Genomic DNA, 18467 nt, shown 5'->3' with positions numbered 1-18467 from the left:
CCAATTAATGATTTCCAAATGTAAAATCTGTAAGGCACAGATTTCTACAATTCTACAGAATGGAGAACAGATATATGAAAAGCTGTTAAGAGGGGAAGGGCATTCAAATATTCGCAGGCCTCTGCCAGATATTTATTACATATTTATTAATATTCTGTATACTCAGACAGCACAGATGTTTCAGTTCTTAGGATAAAGCAAACATAGAAACAACGATTTTCAGAGTCTGAAGAGACTTTAGAAATTATCCACACCAACCTCCCTATTTTACGGGCTAGAAAAGTACAGTGCTAAGAAGAAAACAGATATGATTAGCTCACACAGTTCACTGCAGATGTGGGACCTGAATGCATGTTTCTTGATTCGTGGACCAGTTGTCCTCTTGCAGTTTTAGTTTCCATGTCTTCAGAGAAACTGCAAATTAAGAAATTTGTCCCTTTTTAAAAACACAAAGTATGCAAACCGTAAGTACAGTCCAGATGAGAAAGTTTTAATCACTCCTCTTGACCCTCTAAATTGCTCCAATATAACCACACCACCACAAAGCATGTTTTCCATTAGTCTCAGACCATTCTCTAAATGTGATACTATGAAGGTAGGTTAACTGTCTCAAAGACATGATACACTGGAAGATGAACACTGAGTAATGTCCCCTACCTGGAAACCAAGAACTCAATGTTGTAGATGAATCAAGAGAATAAGAGTTTCTTCACCATTATTCCCTCATACATTTCTCTTCGGTTCCTCTTTGCTGGGTGTTTGTTTGTTTGATTGTTTGTTTATATTTTTTTAAAGATTTTTTATTTATTTGACAGATCACAAATGGGCAGAGAGGCAGGCAGAGACAGAGAGAGGGGGAAGCAGTCTCCCCGCTGAGCAGAAAGCCCGATGCTGGGCTGGATCCCAGGACCCTGGGATCATGACCCAAGCTGAAGGCAGAGGCTTTAGCCCTCTGAGTCACCCAGGTGCCCCCTCTTTGCTGTTTTTAAACTCCTTTCCATTTCCCCTTGCCTTATTTCCATCTCTATGTTCAAAAAAGTCCAAATATATAGCACAGAGAGTAGGACCAAATCAGAGTGAATATTCTATTCCCTTTGCTCCCCTCAGAATCTCCCTATTCTCCCCACCCAAAGTATATGAACAAGTTTTTCACTCACTGCCTGCTTTTCATTAATTTAATCATTTAAGGTCTTAGAACATTGTATATAAATACAGTCCTCTCAGGATTTTTCGTAAAACAAAATCTAGGAATGGAGGTAAAAAGCATTGACATTCTGATCATCTATTGTAACAGTAATATTTTGTTGTTTTTTTTTTTTAATTTTAAACAAGCTGCAGTTTGGAAAAGCAATGTGTTTTGTTTATCATGTCAAGTTCTTATGAAAGTATTTGAGTTGGATTTCATCCAAAATCTATAATTCACCATGTAATGCATAATTTTGCTGTCATATGGCTGCAAATTTTGACACTTATTTTGCCAGAAAACACAGGTATGAATATGAAAAAGGCCCCCTCAGAGATTTATTGCTTAATATCCCACTAGTTCCCCAGTCTTTCACTGTCAAAGCTCAGCCATCCATTATTTACCAAGCAGATTTTTTTTTTGCCCTTTGTTTCTGCTCAGATTCATTTAAAAATCACCCTTTGAAAGATCCATAGGCTATTTTTAATTGTTGTTAACTGTTTCAAGTCCTTCAATAATAAATCCCATAAACTGTTCTGGATAGAGATTTTCGTAGCATAAAATAAATACAGATGATTTTATAATCCCCTTAAAATGGTCATAGTTGTAAATATTAACAGGAAAATTTTTATTATTTCAACTGTATTACAATGTCAATAAAAACCATTCCTTCTCTTCCTGCTTATCTGCCTCAAAATTCTTTGTCTCACGTATACAAGAGTCATTATTGAAAGAAAAATGGGTACTTTACCGACCTAAGAACTATTAAAATTTAAATAAATCCAAATTTCAGCATTTTCTGGGTTAAATTAGTACACTACTTCAGTATCTGCAATTCAAATAAGTCCTCTGAGAAATTGGCCTTCACAACCAGTGACGTGCTGCTGAACTGAACAGATCTCCAAAATATCCTAACAGATTTCTTTCTTTCATTGTAGAATTGTTTCCATCTGGTGCTTAGATATTAAACCTGGAATATGTAAAGGCTCTCCCCTCTCACCCTGTTTGACTTCCAAATTCTGGCAAATAATTTGCATTGTCAATGAACTGAGGATTAAAATTTTGAACTTACTGTGTAGTTGTAAGATGTACAATTTAAAGTAATAGATCTTTGAAGCAGTGGATTTTTTTTTCTTTTCATTTTGAGAAATGGAGATTGGAAGTGTTTGTTGTTTGTATTTCTGACTCAAACCAACTTTGCTTGAAAAAAAAAAAAAAGAATAAAACTTTTCTTGATTTTCTTCCCAAGTCCAGAACGTTGAATTATGAATTTATGAACAGCACTACAGGCCAGTCTTTGTAGGTATATATTCATAACAGAATAGAAGCATCTAAAAACTTCTGTATTTATTTATTTAGATAGCTAGATATTTAGACGTATATATGCAGAAGTTTCTAAGATCCTGGGTCCATGGACACTAATTTCTTCAAGAGAATTTTAAGGATCCTCTCAGTAATAAAAAAATGTCTGACTTTTAAGACTGGCAACATTTTTTCATAGCATCTTAACTGGAAAGCACAGAGTTACTTCTAAGAAATCTAATTGCTTCCAGAAATGTTTAAACCACTAGGGGAATGTTTATATGAAATGAGCAACAGTCACAGGAGTGAATAAGCCAGTTCTCTGCACTGCATGTTGCAGGGTAAAAGCCTAGGAGCACACACGGAGAGTTATAAGAGAACCATGTGCCACACAATCATTTTGTTCAATCTTTCTTCTTGTCATTAGTCTTGCAACTTCTACCTGTCCCTCTTCGACTAACAGTGGATCTCACAAGTCTCCCAGAGCACAGTTATCCAGCTCTCTCGTCCAAATCCTCACCCTTCATGCCCGTACTCCCTTCACTGTTCTTTTCTTTTGGATGCCTCATCATACTGTCTTCACATTGTCTCTTACTTAACTGCTTCCTTTTTAAAAGATTTTATTTATTTGATAGAGAGTGAGAGAGAGAGAGAGAGAGAGAGAGCACAAGCCAGGGGGAAAGGCAGCGAGAAAAGCAGACTCCACTGAGCAGGGGGCCTAATGCAGCACCTGATCCCAGGACTCTAGGATCATGACCTGAGCCAAAGGTAGCTTCTTAACAGACTGAGCCACCCAGGTGCCCTGCTAACTGCTTCCTTTAATCTCTTTCTCCTAAATTGTATCTGCCTTGATCTCCTGGAACGTTTTCTGATGCATTTCTCCATTTCACATCCATTTCATGGCTAGTTAAAAAAAATAATTGAGTTCCTGCACAGCACATGAAACTACTTACCATTTTCTGTTCAGTGTGCTGCTCACATTTAACTTTAAAAAAATTTTTTTGAAGAGACATTCAGGAAAGGAACTGATACAACTTTGGGAAGGACAGTTAGTGTTTTGCTGATAAGTATATAACCACTTGCCTGATTCTAACAAACATTTGTGGGAATCTTTCAAAAGCAATTTGCTTCAGCTGGATCTCCGTTGGATCCAGTGTCTTGACCCAAAAATCTCTAAACAAAAAGATTCATTAAAATGAGCGAGGATTTTCCATAAAACTTCAAGATGTCATGCAATGAATTTCTATAGTTGCCTGCCATGCAAACTATTGTAGCATAAATTTAGAGCTAATAGAACTAATCTTCTAGGACATTCTAAAAATATTGTATATGCCTTAAAACAAAATCTGAGCAATACCAAAAATACTCAATGCAGTTGGCAACATCTGAGCATTACAGAAAATCACAATGTGTTCTTCCGGCTACGCACAACAACAAAAAATATCGGTCCTAATAAGGAATTGATTTAATGGCTTTGTGTCTCCACCTATTTAGAAAGAAGGAGGAAGGAATTTAATTTTATTTGATGAAAAACTGCATTTTCTTTTGCCTCCCTTTTCCCTGCCTCTGCATCTGCCCTCCACTTCACCCTCCACCCCTTGAAGATTTCTCCTTCGTATTACAGTAGCACAGATTCAGAGGAGGGGTGGGATCTGATACTTCGGGTGGTCTTAATAAAGCCTTCGTCTTTGGCTAACCTCTCCTTAGACTGGAAAGTAGCCAAGAATTTCCAATATTAGGAAGAGTCACTTCGAAAAAACTCTGTATGTACATCGAAGTGCATGTCAATATACTAGCTCTCATTTAAGAAGCTAAACAGAATGGGGCCTCGTCAGCCAAAGCAACAGCTATTTCTCCCAAACTTAAAACACATCCTTGCGTAAGTTATGGTTCTTATTTGGTTTTTGTGTTCATTTATTTCAGTTTATTGTTTGACATCTCCCACCAGTTGAGCCAGGAAACTCATGGCCGTGCTTCAAAAAACAACTCCACCCCACATTTATTTTTTAATTTGTTCTGATTATTTACTCTTTTACAGTCACAAAGCCTCATGGAATAAGTGCCCAAAGAAGATAGTATTTGCTTTTTATTTTTGAGTACAGTATTAGAAACTGTATGTAAAATCTCCCCTGCAGCTCCTCCTTTTGATTAGAAAATTATATTAGATTCTTATTTGTTTTGAAAAGTCCGTTGTATATTTTAATTAAAGGAAGAAATAAAAAGTCTTTTTCCCTACAGCAGGCTTACAAAGAACGGAGAAGTTATTTCTCTCAGTAATGACTTAACAAATGAGGTTTTAGTCTGCTAAATTAAGGTAAAGATTAGAAGGAAAAAAATTACCTGTACAGTGAGCATATATTATTATGGACTTTGAAAGTGCCTATCTTTTTGGTACTTGGAAACACACAGTAAAACTATCCATATAGGTTAAAAAACAACAACAACAACAACATTATTTCAACAAAAATAGCCAAACTGTTGCCAGATAACAATGTGACAAATTCATCTTGGCTCACTGGTGCATGTCTTGACTTTCCAAATGAAACTTTGCATCAAAGGAAAAGTTTGAGCACCTTCCTATAAGATCAATTAAAACTCAACTACAATTGGTACTTTTTTTTTTAAGATTTTAATTATTTTTTTACACACACAGAGAGAGAGAGAGAGAGAGAGAACACAAGCAGGGGGAGTGGGAGAGAGAGAAGCAGGCTCCCCTTCAAGCAGGGAGCCTTATGTAGGGCTAGACTCCAGGACCCTGGGATCATGACCTGAGCCGAAGGCAGATGCTTAATGACTGAGCCACCCAGGCGCCCAACTAATAGAACTTTTAAGAGTTACAAATTCCCACCATTCTAATCTCTCCAACTCTTAAGAGCAATCTTATTTTGTTTGATTGCAGCTGAATCAGAAGAAAGGAGATATTTAATAAAATGTAGAGTTTGTAATACAACACTGGTTTCCTTTATTAAGGAATTTCTCTAAAAAGAATGTCAAAACTTTGTAAACTTGATCAGACTGGTACTGGAAAATGTAAACAACCCTACAAAATAATGATGAGAACATTTTATCCAGGTTAGCACAAACAGATAAGCCTTGCTTTTAAGAGAAAAATTCCATGGAAACTGATGTACTAAAGAAGGGAGTATTGCAAACTCACACTAGAAAGGTCATTGGCAGAGATCAACTTCCTAGTATTCAGTGTATCTACCCTGGAATGAAATAGGGCTAAGCTGATTGAGCAGGGATTTGAGTCTACAAAGGAGTAAGTCCAGGTATTACAGATTAATGTTTAAAGAACTACATTATTTATTTTCAACATTTTTCTTTTATTTTTTGAGTTCTCAAATAACTTATAGAAGAAATCCATAACCCAAACTATCTTCAAAATGATAATGCACAAGAAATCCCCCAAATAATCAATCCTCTTTGAATGTGCCTTCGTTCCATAAGAATGTGAGAATTAGATTTCTCCAGAAAGTGAGAAACCTATTTTCAATGATGATGACTTTTCTTTGTTTTCTTTTTTTAAAGTACTGTATTTATTTATTTGACCTAGAGCATGAGCAGGGCGGGAGGAGTAAGAGGAGAGAAAAAAGCAGGCTCCCCACTGGGCAGAGAGCCTGTTGCAGGACTTAATCCCAGGACCTCAGGATAATAACCTAAGCCAAAGGCAGATGCTTAACAGACTGAGCCACCCAGGCACCCCAACTTTTCTTTATTTCCAATTGAGAAAGGAACAAAGAGCTAACTTTGAATTTTAAGTTTTACAAGTGTACATTTGAAGATACTGCTTTATCCTGAAAATATTTAGAAGAATGCTAATAGTTAACAGTGACTAACACTGACTCTGTTTCAATATGGTAGATAGAGCACATGTATCTAATTACAATATTTTCTGAAGCCCTACTAAAACTACAGTAAATATTTTTAATATTTTTTTAAAAACACTTTATTGAGCAATGACTGGCATACAAAGAGCTGCACATATTTAGTGAATACTACTTTATGATTTTGAAAACAAGCATAAATAACCTTGAAGACATCACCTTAGTTAATCTCATAAGCATATCACCTCCAAAAGTTTCTCCCCACCCTACTTATTTGTGTGTGTATATGTGTGATAAGAAGACTTAATATCAGGAAAATGCAAATCAAAACCATAATGAGGTATCACCTCATACCCAGTAGTATGACTTCTATCAAAATAATAAAAGATAACAAGTGTTGGTAAGGATGTGGTGAAAGGGAACTCTTGTACACTACTGATGGTTATAAAAATTGGTATAGCCTTTATGGAAAACAGTATGAATGTTTCCTCAGAAAAATAAAAAAATGAACTACTATATGATCCATCACTCCTATTTCTTTGAGTGTAATCAAAGGAAATAAAATCATTATCTCAAGATATCTACACTACCGTGTTCCTTAAAGCATTACTCACAGTAGACCTATGGAAGCAACCTATGTAGCCATCAATGGATGACTGGCTAAAGAAAATGTGATATGTTTACACAGTGCTTAATAGTCTGCCTTAAAAATAGAAGAAAATCCTGACATTTGTGACAAATGGATAAAACTTAAGGATATTATGCTAAGTGAAATAAGCCAGAGAGAGAAAGACAAATAGTGCATGATCTCACTTATATGTGAAATCAAAAATAATCAAACTCATAGAAGCAGAGAGTAAAATGGTAGTTATCAAGGGTTAGGGATGTGGGGGAGATGGAGAGATGTTGGTCGAAGTGTACAAACTCTTAGCTATAAGACAAATAAGTTCTGGAAATCCAATGTACAGCGTGGAGACTATAGTTATATGATAATGTATATTTGAAATTTGTTAAGATTTCTTATCTAAAAAAGGGAAGTAACTGTGTGAGGTGATGGATATGTTAATTAGTTTGATTATAGTAATCACTTTACAGTATATACCTATATCAAATTACATTGTATATCTTAAATATTATAGCATAAGTTAATAATATCTTTATAAAACTGGAAAAATATATATCACACATTCAAAAAATAGGAAAATATGACTCAAAATGAGAAAACAAATCAATCAATATAAATTAAACCAGAGCTGCTACAGGTGTTAGAATTAGCAGACAAGTACATTAGAAATGTTACTATAGATATATTCCAAGATTTTTTTTTTAGCCCAAATCAAACTTCAAAAATAAAAACTACATTGTCCAAGGTGAAAAAATCTCTGAATCAGATTAATGGTAATTAGACACTGAAGGAGAAAAAGAGTAGAGAAAATAACAGAAACTATCCAAAATAAAACATAGATAGAAAAACAAAATAACCTCCCTCCCTCCAAAAAAAAAATACATATATATAGCATCACTGTGAACTGTGAAACAACTTGAAGCAACCCAAAATATATGTACTTAGAGTCTTGTATGGAGAAAAGAACCAGGAGGGAAAGCAAAAAATATTTGAAGACATAACCTCTAAAATGTTCCAAATATGATGAGAACTATAAATCTCCAGTCCAAAGAACTCAGTGAACAGGAAACAAAGAGGGACGTCCTTGTGGCTCAGTAGGTTAAGTGGTCTGCCTCAGCTCAGGTCAGCGTCTCAGGATCCTGAGATGGAGCCCAAGTAGGGCCCAGGGCTGAGCAGGGAATCTGTTTCTCCCTCTCCTGTTGCCCCTCCCCCCAGCACACTTGTATACACGCTCTCTCTCAGATAAATAAATAAAATCTTTAAAAGAAAGAAAGAAAGAGAGGGTGCCTGGGTGGCTCAGTTGGTTAAGCAACTGCCTTCAGCTCAGGTCATGGTCCCAGAGTCCTGGGACGGAGTCCCACATCGGGCTCCCAGCTCCATGGGGAGTCTGCTTCTCCCTCTGACCTCCCCTCTCATGCTCTCTCTCACTCTGTCTCTCTCTCTCTCTCAAAATAAATAAATAAAAATCTTTAAAAAAGAAGAAGAAAGAAAGAAAGAAAGAAACAAACAAACAAAGAAAACCACACCAAGGTATATCATAATAAAATTGTTTAAAATCAGTGATAAAGACAAAGACTTAAAAGCAGCCCCCTAAAATTAAACATGTAATATTCAGACAAAAAGATCTGAAAATGACAGCAGATTTCTAGGTGGATGCAATGCAAGAAGCAACACAATGGGGCAAATATATTTAAAGTACTAAGAGGGGAAAAAAAGATGTCAAAGGAAAAAAAATACCATAGAGGCTCCTGGGTGGCTCAATCTGTTAAGCATCTGCATCAGCATGGCCCTGCTGAAACCTTGATTCAGGGCTTCTGGCCTCCAAAACTGAGAGAGAATGAAATTTCTATTGTTTAAAGTCATCCAGTGTATAACACTTTGGAATGACATTAATTTTTTTAAGCTGTAGATCAAGGTAACATATCAAAATGAATGCCACTGAAAAAACTACTAGGTAGAAATTTAAAGCACTTAATATGTACACTGGAAAATAAGAATCAACTCAAGTCAATGACATCAGCTTTCAAAGTAGAAAGAAGAAATAAAATATCAAAGCATAAATTATCTAGAAATCAGAAAATTTTAAAAAAACAATAAAACCAAAAAGTGGTTCTTTAATAACATCAATAAAATTGACATACATTGTAGTCAGACTACTAGGAAAGAAATAAAATAAAAGAGAGGTGACACTAATTACCAAACTCAGTAATGAGAACAGTAATAGAACTAGAGATTCTAGGGGCGCCTGGGTGGCTCAGTGGCTCAGCCACTGCCTTTGGCTCAGGTCATGATCTCAGGGTCCTGGGATCGAGTCCCGCATCGGGCTCTCTGCTCAGCAGGGAGCCTGCTTCCTTCTCTCTCTCTCTGCCTGCCTCTCAGTGTACTTGTAATTTCTCTCTGTCAAATAAATAAATAAAATCTTTTAAAAAAAAAAAGAACTAGAGATTCTATGAATATTAAAAGATATGAAGGGAACATTGTGAACACATTTAAGACAATAAATTCAACAACTTAGATGAAATGGGCAAATTCCTTGAAAGATACAACTACTAACACCTACACAAAAAATAAAAATTTTATCTATGAAAAATATTTAATTGTAGTTAACTTTTCCCCATACACAAAAAATCCAGATACAAATAGCTTGACAGACCATTTCTCTCAAAATTCAAGAAATAAATAATACCAATTCTGCAAAAATGCTTCCAAAAAATTAAAGTTAACTAAATAATTCACAAATGATTCTCTAATGCCAGAAGCACCGTGACATCAAACCCAGACAGGGTTTCCCACTCACATGGCAGCCTTTGGTGCCACCTCTGCCATGCCTGATATTGTGCTCTTCAGCAGGCAGCTTGCACCAGCAGCTGTCTCAGCACGTGGCCGACTGTCTGGGCCTGGAGCTGGGCTAAGTCGTCACCAAGAAGTTCGGCAACCAGGAGACCAACGGTGAGATCAGTAGAAGCGGGAAGGGCAAAGATGTCTAGAACACCCAGAATGGCTGTGGAGAAATCGACATGATGGAACTCCTCGTCCCGATCAACGCCTGCAAGACTGCATCATCATCCAGGGTGACTGCTGTGATTCCGTGTTCCATACTCTTGACAAGATAAAAAGGGTAAGAGTCACCCTCTGATTTCTGTGAAATTCGTGGTCACTATGCTTTGCTGGGGCAGATCACATTATCACCATGGACCTGCATGCCTCTCAGATCCAGGGATTCTTTGAGATTCCAGTGGATAATCTGCCCACGGAGCCTGCAGTCCTGCAGTGGATTCAGGAGAATATTGCGGAGAAGAGATACTGTATTATTGTCAGGGGAGCTAAAAGGGTCACATCAATTGCAGTGAATGTGGGTGAATGTGGAATTTGCCTTGATTCACAAAGAGAGTTAGAAGGCAAATGAAGTGGACCAGATGGTTCTGGTGGGCCACATGAAGGACCGCATAGCTGCCCTTGTGGAGGACATGGCTGACACGTGTAGCACCATCTGCCATGCTGCTGACAAGCGACTCTCGGTAGCCACCCAAGTTTATGCTATTCTTACCCATGGGATCTTCTCTAGGCCAGCTATTTCCAGCATATATAATGCTGCTTTTGAGACTATTGTCACAAACACCATTCCACAAGGGGCCGAAATGAGACACTGTTCCAAGATTCAGGTTACTGATACCTCTATGATCATGGCAGAGGCAATCCCAAGGACACACAACGGTGAATCTGTGCTCTACCTATTTGGCTACACCTTCCTATAGATCCCATATGTGAATGTGGAGCAAGCCTTCTCTGGCTTCTGAATTGCATGGGTTTGTCTGACTTTTTAGTTTTAGGACTGAGCTACTGGAGGATAAGGCAATTGGAGGATAAGGCATCTGATTTTTGTATACTCCAGGATTTTGTATACTCCAGGATCCATTTTTTCCCCCCTTCTCAAGCTCAAGATCATTTATTTCCAGTTTGCTGAGAGGGTAATGGTTATTTGATCTTTCATTAGTGAGAATGATTCATCATTCTGACTTGTTCTGATAGGTGACCTTTTTCTTTGGTTTATCAGTACTTTGAAGCCACAACTTGCAAGTATATAATTCCACTGCAGAAGTTCATAGTTTAGATATTTTGAGGGTGCCAAGGTGATTTCAGATTAAAACCTTCTATGTAAATAATGATAATGTCAATGGACATTTGGGTAAAACTCTACATATAGAATTAGCCTTTACTTCTGAGAGAACTTTAGAAAATTAATAATACCCTGAATTTTGAATTTTTTTTTTTTTAGGAAGCAGGTTTCAAATAAATGATTGTGTTATTGGGCTTAATTTGACCAAATTTTATGTAGCTTAAGATAGCCACTGACACGTTTACTTTCTGATAAAATTAGGCACTTCAGAGGCAAGGTGGTTCAGTATATTTTTTCATTGCCACTTCTGAAAAATATGTTATAACTATCACTTACCTGAACTGACTTGCTCTAACATTCCAAAATTATGTTCAGCAATGTATCTGACTGAGAAAGTGTTTGGAGACAGACTGCAGGCCCACTGGTTGCCCTCACACTGTGCTCTGCAATCCCAGGCAAAAGCTTTTTGAGCAGCTCCTCCTGTCCTGCCATCTTGTTTTACTGCCTATTTTTAGCTCTAGCTTTTACTTTGCCTTTTTTCCAATAATTTCATGTTGTGAATTTCCACCCAAAGACTTTCACAAGTCCTCTCAAGTTTACTAGTCTGATCATCATTTTGTTTCTGACATAATAAAAAGGTAAGTTTTTGTGAGTACCCCTAATTTCACACTTAAACACTATTTCCTTATTTTTTATTTAGTATTCTTTTGCATTTTGTAATCAGAAGTAGCAAGTCTCCTAGGCAACTGATTATTTTAACATTTTTAAACTGTTAGATGAAAAATATGGGTAAGAAAGGCCTATGAAAAGAGTACAATTTAGTAAGCACTAATTTTTCCTCCATTAAGGTAATGTTCAAATGATGGCCAAGAGTATTCATGGAGGCGAAGACTGCTTTATTAACAAGAGGGCCCTTGACAACTTCCTCCTCAGTGAGGTGCCTATTGCCTCTAGCAGAAGGCAAGCGCTGACTCCCTGTGAGTTCTGTCATATCCACATTGGCTCTGAATTCTTCAGCCCCCAAAGAAAAATATTTGCCTGCACAGACAAAGCCTTGGAATATTAATAATCTCTAGCTTCTGCTGAATCGTGAAACTTGAACAGAGGAAAATCTCTAACCTAAATTCAATGGGCAGAAAAATCAAATCTTCAAGTCACTAACAAACTTGAACAGCCATCTTTAAGGTTTCAAACTTCACTATAGCAGAGATTGAAGTTAAAAAGTACCACTTTGGTCACTGTAAAAATGAGCACTTTGCTGTACTTTATAATTACTTTTGAAAAAAAATATATGGTATTATAGCCTGGTAGAGTCAGCTATGCAAATATAGATTAACTACATCTAGCAAGAGTTGACATGAGTATGCAAAGAGTTTATTTAGATTATGTAATTTTTAATTTTGATGAATGAGTGTTATCTACTTCTTGGGATTTCTATGCATAGGTAACTGAAAGTGTAGTTATAACGTGCATAGGTAGATAGCCTTCGCACACATGTTCATATGACTGAAAAAAATTATTTAGAGGTAAATATTTCATGTTAAGATTGAACCTAAGATACAGAGCTAGTTTTAAAATAATCTTCAGAGAGGGGCACCTGGTGGCTCAGCCGTTAAGCGTCTGCCGTCGACTCGGGTCATAATCCCTGCTCAACAGTAAGTCTGCTTCTCCCTCTGCCACTCCCCCTGCTTGTGTTCCCTCTCTCATTGTGTTTCTCTCTGTCAAATAAATAAATAATATCTTTAAAAATAATTTTTAAAAAATTTTCCGATAAAAAAATGAAAAATGTACATCATCATTGTCTGTTTCTATCACTTAACCTCACTTTTTACCTTCAAGTATTTCTGATATATTAACTAATTAGACTAGACTTGGCCTCACAGAGTGGCAATGCAGACCTTCACTATTTGATGGTTTCAGTTTTTAAAAAGATGATGAAGGCAGTCTCAGGAGCAGCCCAATCCTAGAACTTGTGTATCCTCTGTGGATTGTGTGGCAATATTTAAGTGAAACACCAAATATATCAGTCCCATCCAACTCTGCTGAATGGAGATGGACTCAAATACCCACAAAAAAGGGGAGCCAGAGAAATACAAATATACCAAAGCTGGTCATCCTCCAACGTAAATATTAATCAATTTACAGATATTGGTATTACAACTTTCCTTTTTAGATGTCAACTAGATTAGGAATATATTATTTGCAGTGTTCGTATTAGTTTAGAATACAGGGCTTTAAGAATGTCCAACATTAAAAAAAAAAAAAAAACCATGTTACTTCTTTCTTAAAACAGAAAATAAAAACAAAGACATTGCAAGAAAATAAAACCACCCGATATCCCCCATTAATATGGATTTTTAAAATTCTAATTAAATTTCTGGAAAAAATATCTTGTATAAAAAGGTTAACACACTATGATTAAGAAAGATTCATCCAAAAAATGAAGGATTAGCTTAACATCTGAAAACCAATCAGTGTAATGCATCATATTAAACTAAAAAAGACAAAGTATATGTTCAACTCAGTACATGCAGAAAAAATCATTTGACAAGATCACTTTCTACTACTAATAAAAACTCTGTTTTCTCTTAGCTGGGCCCTCATAGCTACTACATTGATAAAGTGATAAACCAAACCCCTGATGCTTGTGTGCAATCTAGGTTGTACTGGCTGATTTTTCTACATGGAACAGTGGAAAGAGAGATTTGTAAGGTTTTCCTAAGCTCATTTTAAAATACTCAAGTCTAGTTTATTTTCCAGGCAACCTTATAACCATGAAAGTTTAATATTACAACACTCTTTACCCATTTTCTCTTATCATCAGATTACTTCAAAATCATATGTCTTATGTTACATACACACACCCTACATGAAATATGAATATGAAATATTACACCGTACCAAATTCTTAAGACTACAATTCTTAAGCAGAAAACAAATAATAAAAAGAAACTTCCTTAATCTTATAAAGAGAATCTATGAAAAATCCAAGCTAACATCATACTTAATTATGGCAAACTGAATGTTATACCCCCAACTTAGGGAGAAGACAAGGATATCCACTCCCACCTCTTATGTTTAATATTGTACTAAAATTTCTAGTCATGGCAATTAAGGAAGAGAAATAAAAGCCATTAGATTAGAAAGGAGGAAGGAAAACTGTCTTTATTCACAGACAATGTAACTGTTTGGAAAATCCTTTGAAATAGAAGATGATGCGGGCACCTGGGTGGCTCAGTAGGTTAAGCCTCTGCCTTCGGCTCAGATCATGGTCCTGGGGTCCTGGGATCGAGCCCCACATCTGGCTCTCTGTGTGGTGGGGAGCCTGCTTACCCGCCCTCTCTCTGCCTGCCTCTCTGCCTGCTTGTGATCTCTGTCAAATAAATAAATTCTTTTAAAAAAAAGAAATAGAACATGATGATTTAGAAAGACCCTGAGCTCTTCTCATAGACACACTGAAACCTTCCCATGGACACAATGAATCCATAATTACATGTAGAACAATTGTCTCTGAAAAAGATCTGAGAACTAGCCGAGCAGTTGCTTCATATCAAATGAGAAAAGGGCCATATCAAGGTAGAAATAAGGGCCATATCAAGATAGGAAAGGCTAAGACATGGTCTTGCCAAAAATCTACTCTCCCTGGCATATGAACCCATAATTTGGAGGGATCTCACAAATTGAGCTTCTCCCAGGGGAATGAAGGTTTGTAACATACATAAAGCATGTCAACTCTTATGACCTGTATCTGAGAGACAAGCCCTCAAAATATCTGCCTTTGAAAACCAACAAGGTTTGCATTCACAAGACCTCGGGTTCTGTAGCAAACTGAGACTGCTCTTGAAGGACCCATCTAGACCCAGGGCCTAGTGCAAAGACAGTAGTTTGGAAAGTACCCAGGCTATATGTGAAGAAGATTCATTTGCTATTTGTAAAGCATCAGCTGGAAGGGAAGAGACCTGCTGGTCTCCAAGGATGGAGACACTGGTGGGCACCATTTTTGCACTCTCCCTCTACCTTGCCATACCCAGTAGACACATGTCATCCCTGTGCTCTCCCCTGCCTCACTAAAAGTGACACAGTACCAGTGTCTCCTAGTGGGGAACTTCTACATATATCTAGTGCCCTAATATTTTTACATCTTGTACCCCAGTTTTTATAGTGGCATTCCAGGAGAGAACTCTTGAACACTTGGCTCTGGAGGATACACAGACTTGCATTCTTGAGTCCCAAGGGACTGTAACAATCAGAGACAGTTCTTGGCATACTACCACCCCTGGGACACTGTATAGATTAATAACTGAAACACCCCATCTTTCTGAGGAGGAGACCTATTTGCCTCCCCAGGAGCACTGGCCTGATGAGCAGACTCCTGATGTAGCATACTCCTAGAGGCCTACAGAGATACTTTCAGAGAATGGAGGCCAATGGATGAAGCCTTTTCATTCTTCCTCTGTCTCAGGCTTGTCAGTATCCCAGGAAGGAGCTTATACTCCTGTCTGGCACTTTGATTTTGCTGCGAGAGAACACCTCTTCGTCAGCTGGCTCTGAAGGCAAGCAGGCTTTATGTTTGTGCATCCCACAAGACTACAGCCAACAGAGTAAGAATCTGAAAAGAGCTATTGCCCTCAGACCACAGCAAGAGGCAATAGGCTAGGAGCTGAGTCTCTCTGTGAAATAATACATATAAGCTTATCAAAACAGCTGCAGCCTAAAAAGTGGGCTTCAAATTAAATACGTATATCTAAGAGTTGATTATAAACCTTTCAAGAGACCCAGAGAGGCAGGTACTTACTTTACGTTCTCCCTCTACCACATTTCCGAGCACCAATATCTCTTCGAAGGGAGAACTTACTTGTGTCTGGTGTCCTAAGTTTTACATCTGACACCTTAGTATTTGAGGTTGCCATACAAGAGATGCTCCTTGGTCACCTGATTCTAGTGGCCAAGAGAGCTTGGTGTCCTTCATCCCATGGGACTATAACAATCAAAGAGATGTCTCGGCAGGCTACCAACCCCAGAGTGCTGCACAGCCAACAGACTAAAACACACTCCCAGACTTTCTCTGAAAGAGGTCTATTTGCTTGTCCTGGAGCTTCAGCCTGAGAGCTATGCTTCAAGTTTGCCTTGAGGCTAGAGAGGTACTCTCACAGAATGCAGACCAGGGGACATCACCTTTACACTCTCCCTCTGCCTTACTACAGTTCACCTGTACCTCCCAGAAAGGGGCTTATATACTCCTCTGGAGCTGAAAATTTGGAACGGTTGCAAAGGGGACAGTACCTGATCTCCTAATCTCAAAGCCAGCAGGATCTGCAATGGCAGTCTCACAGGATTTGTATATTACGTACTTTTAAAAGCTGCTGCTAAGTAAGGGTCTCACTTCCAATCAACCTGAAACTAGATGCTGGCACATCCTCAACAACTAAGCTATTAAAAATAAGTCAGGCTGCTTAGACAATGACAAAGGTTCAAGAAACAACCAAAAGTTAGGGCAAGGTTCTGTAGGAATAAACTCCCAAAGGACTCGGAAAAATAGTGGTTTCACCTAATACATAGAAGAAAAAAACATAAAAAAAATAGTCAAGTAAAATGAAGAAACAGAGAAATATGCTCTAAACAAAAGAACAAGATAAAACCTCAGAGAAAACCTTAATGAACTATGGATACATAATTCGCCTAATAAAGAGTTCAAAGCAACAGTCATAAAAATGCTCACCAAACTTGAAAGAAGAATGGATAAACACAGTGAGAACTTCAACAAAAACAGAAAATTTAAGAACGTATCAAACAGAATTCACAGAGCTGAAGAATAACTGAATTGAAAAAAATGCAAGAGAAATTCAACAGGATATTAGATGAAGCAGAAGAAAGGGTCAGTAATCTCAAAAACAGGACAGTGGAATTCATCCAAGTAGAGAAAAAATTATTTTTAAAAAGTCATGACAGCTTAAAGGACTTAGGGATCAACATTAAGCAGAATAGCATTCACATTATCAGGGTCCCAGAAGGAAAAGAGAAAGAGACAGAAAATTTATTTGAAGAAATAATGACTGAAAATTTCTCCAACCCCACAGGAGGAAACAAACACTCCAGGAGGTCCAGGAAGTTCCAAATAAGATGAACCCAAAGAAATCTACACCATGATGCATTACAATTAAAATGTCAAAAGTTAAAGATAAAGAATCTTAAAAGCAGCGAGAGAAAAACAATGTGTTAGTTACAAGGTAGCTCCCAAAAGACTATCAGATTTTTCAGCAGAAATTCTACATGCCAGAAGAAAGTGGCATGATATATTCAAAGCACTGAAATGAAAAAGCTCCAACCAAGAATATTCATTAAGCAAAATTATCATTTAGAATTGAAGGGGTGGTAAAATTTTCTAGAAAAGCAAGCATTGAAGAAGTTCATCACCATTAAATCAGTCTTATAAGAAATTTTAGAGGAACTTTTTTTCATTTTATTTTATTTCTTTTCAGTGTTCCAAAATGACTTCCAAAAGTCATCAAACCACAAAGGAAGAGAGCAAGAGAAGAAGGTACAGAGAAGAATGACAAGACACCTGAAAAAAAGATTAATAAAATAACAATAATTATGTCTATCAATGTCACTTTTCTAAAGATTTATTTATTTATTTGAGAGAGAGTGAGAACACATGCACATGAGTGGAGAGAGTGGGGGAAAAGGAGAGGGAGAGAATCTCAAGCAGACTCCCTGTTAAACACAGAACCCAATGCAGGGATCAATCTCACAACCCTGAGATCATGACCTGAGCCATAATGAAAAGTCAGACACTTAACTAACTGAGTCATCCAGGCACACCTCAATATTACTTTAAATGTAAATGAACTAAATAACCCAACAAAAAGACACAGGGTGGCTATGTGTTTTAAAAAAAGAAGACCCTTCTATCTGCTATCTACAAAAGACTTGTTTCAGATGCAAGGACTCAAACAATAAAAATGAAGGAATGCAAAAAACATACTCCATGAAAATGGAAACAAAAAGAAAGTGCATATAATTAAATATATATCAGATAAAATAGACTTTAAAACAAAATCTGTAATAAAAGACCAAAAGAGCAATACATAATTAAAGGGGTCAATCCAATAAGAGGATAAAAAACTTATGAATATTTATACACCAAAAATAGTATCAGCAAAATATATAAGGCAAACATTAACAGACTTAAAGGGAGAGATAGATGGTGGTATAACAATAGTTGGAACCTTTATACCCCAATTACTTCAATGGGTAGATCATTCAGACAGAAAATCAGTAAGGAAACATCAGCCTTAAACATCACATTAGACCAGATGTACATCATAGATATATACAGAACATTCCATCTAAAAGCAGAATACACATTATTCTCAAGTACAAATGGAGAGTCCCAAAAGAGATCATACATTA

At 37.1% G+C, this 18467-nt stretch overlaps 1 pseudogene; it reads left to right on the top strand.

Moving 5' to 3' along the window:
• Positions 1-589: 589 nt before the first annotated feature.
• LOC123394544 lies at positions 590-10692 on the top strand (annotated as a pseudogene).
• The last annotated feature ends 7775 nt before the right edge of the window (positions 10693-18467 follow it).

The sequence above is a fragment of the Mustela putorius genome, unplaced genomic scaffold (assembly GCF_011764305.1).
Source record: "Mustela putorius furo isolate JIRA1106 unplaced genomic scaffold, ASM1176430v1.1 tig00003834_pilon_pilon_pilon, whole genome shotgun sequence".
In the NCBI taxonomy this organism is placed as follows: domain Eukaryota; kingdom Metazoa; phylum Chordata; class Mammalia; order Carnivora; family Mustelidae; genus Mustela; species Mustela putorius.
This window is presented reverse-complemented; position numbering and strand designations above follow the sequence as displayed.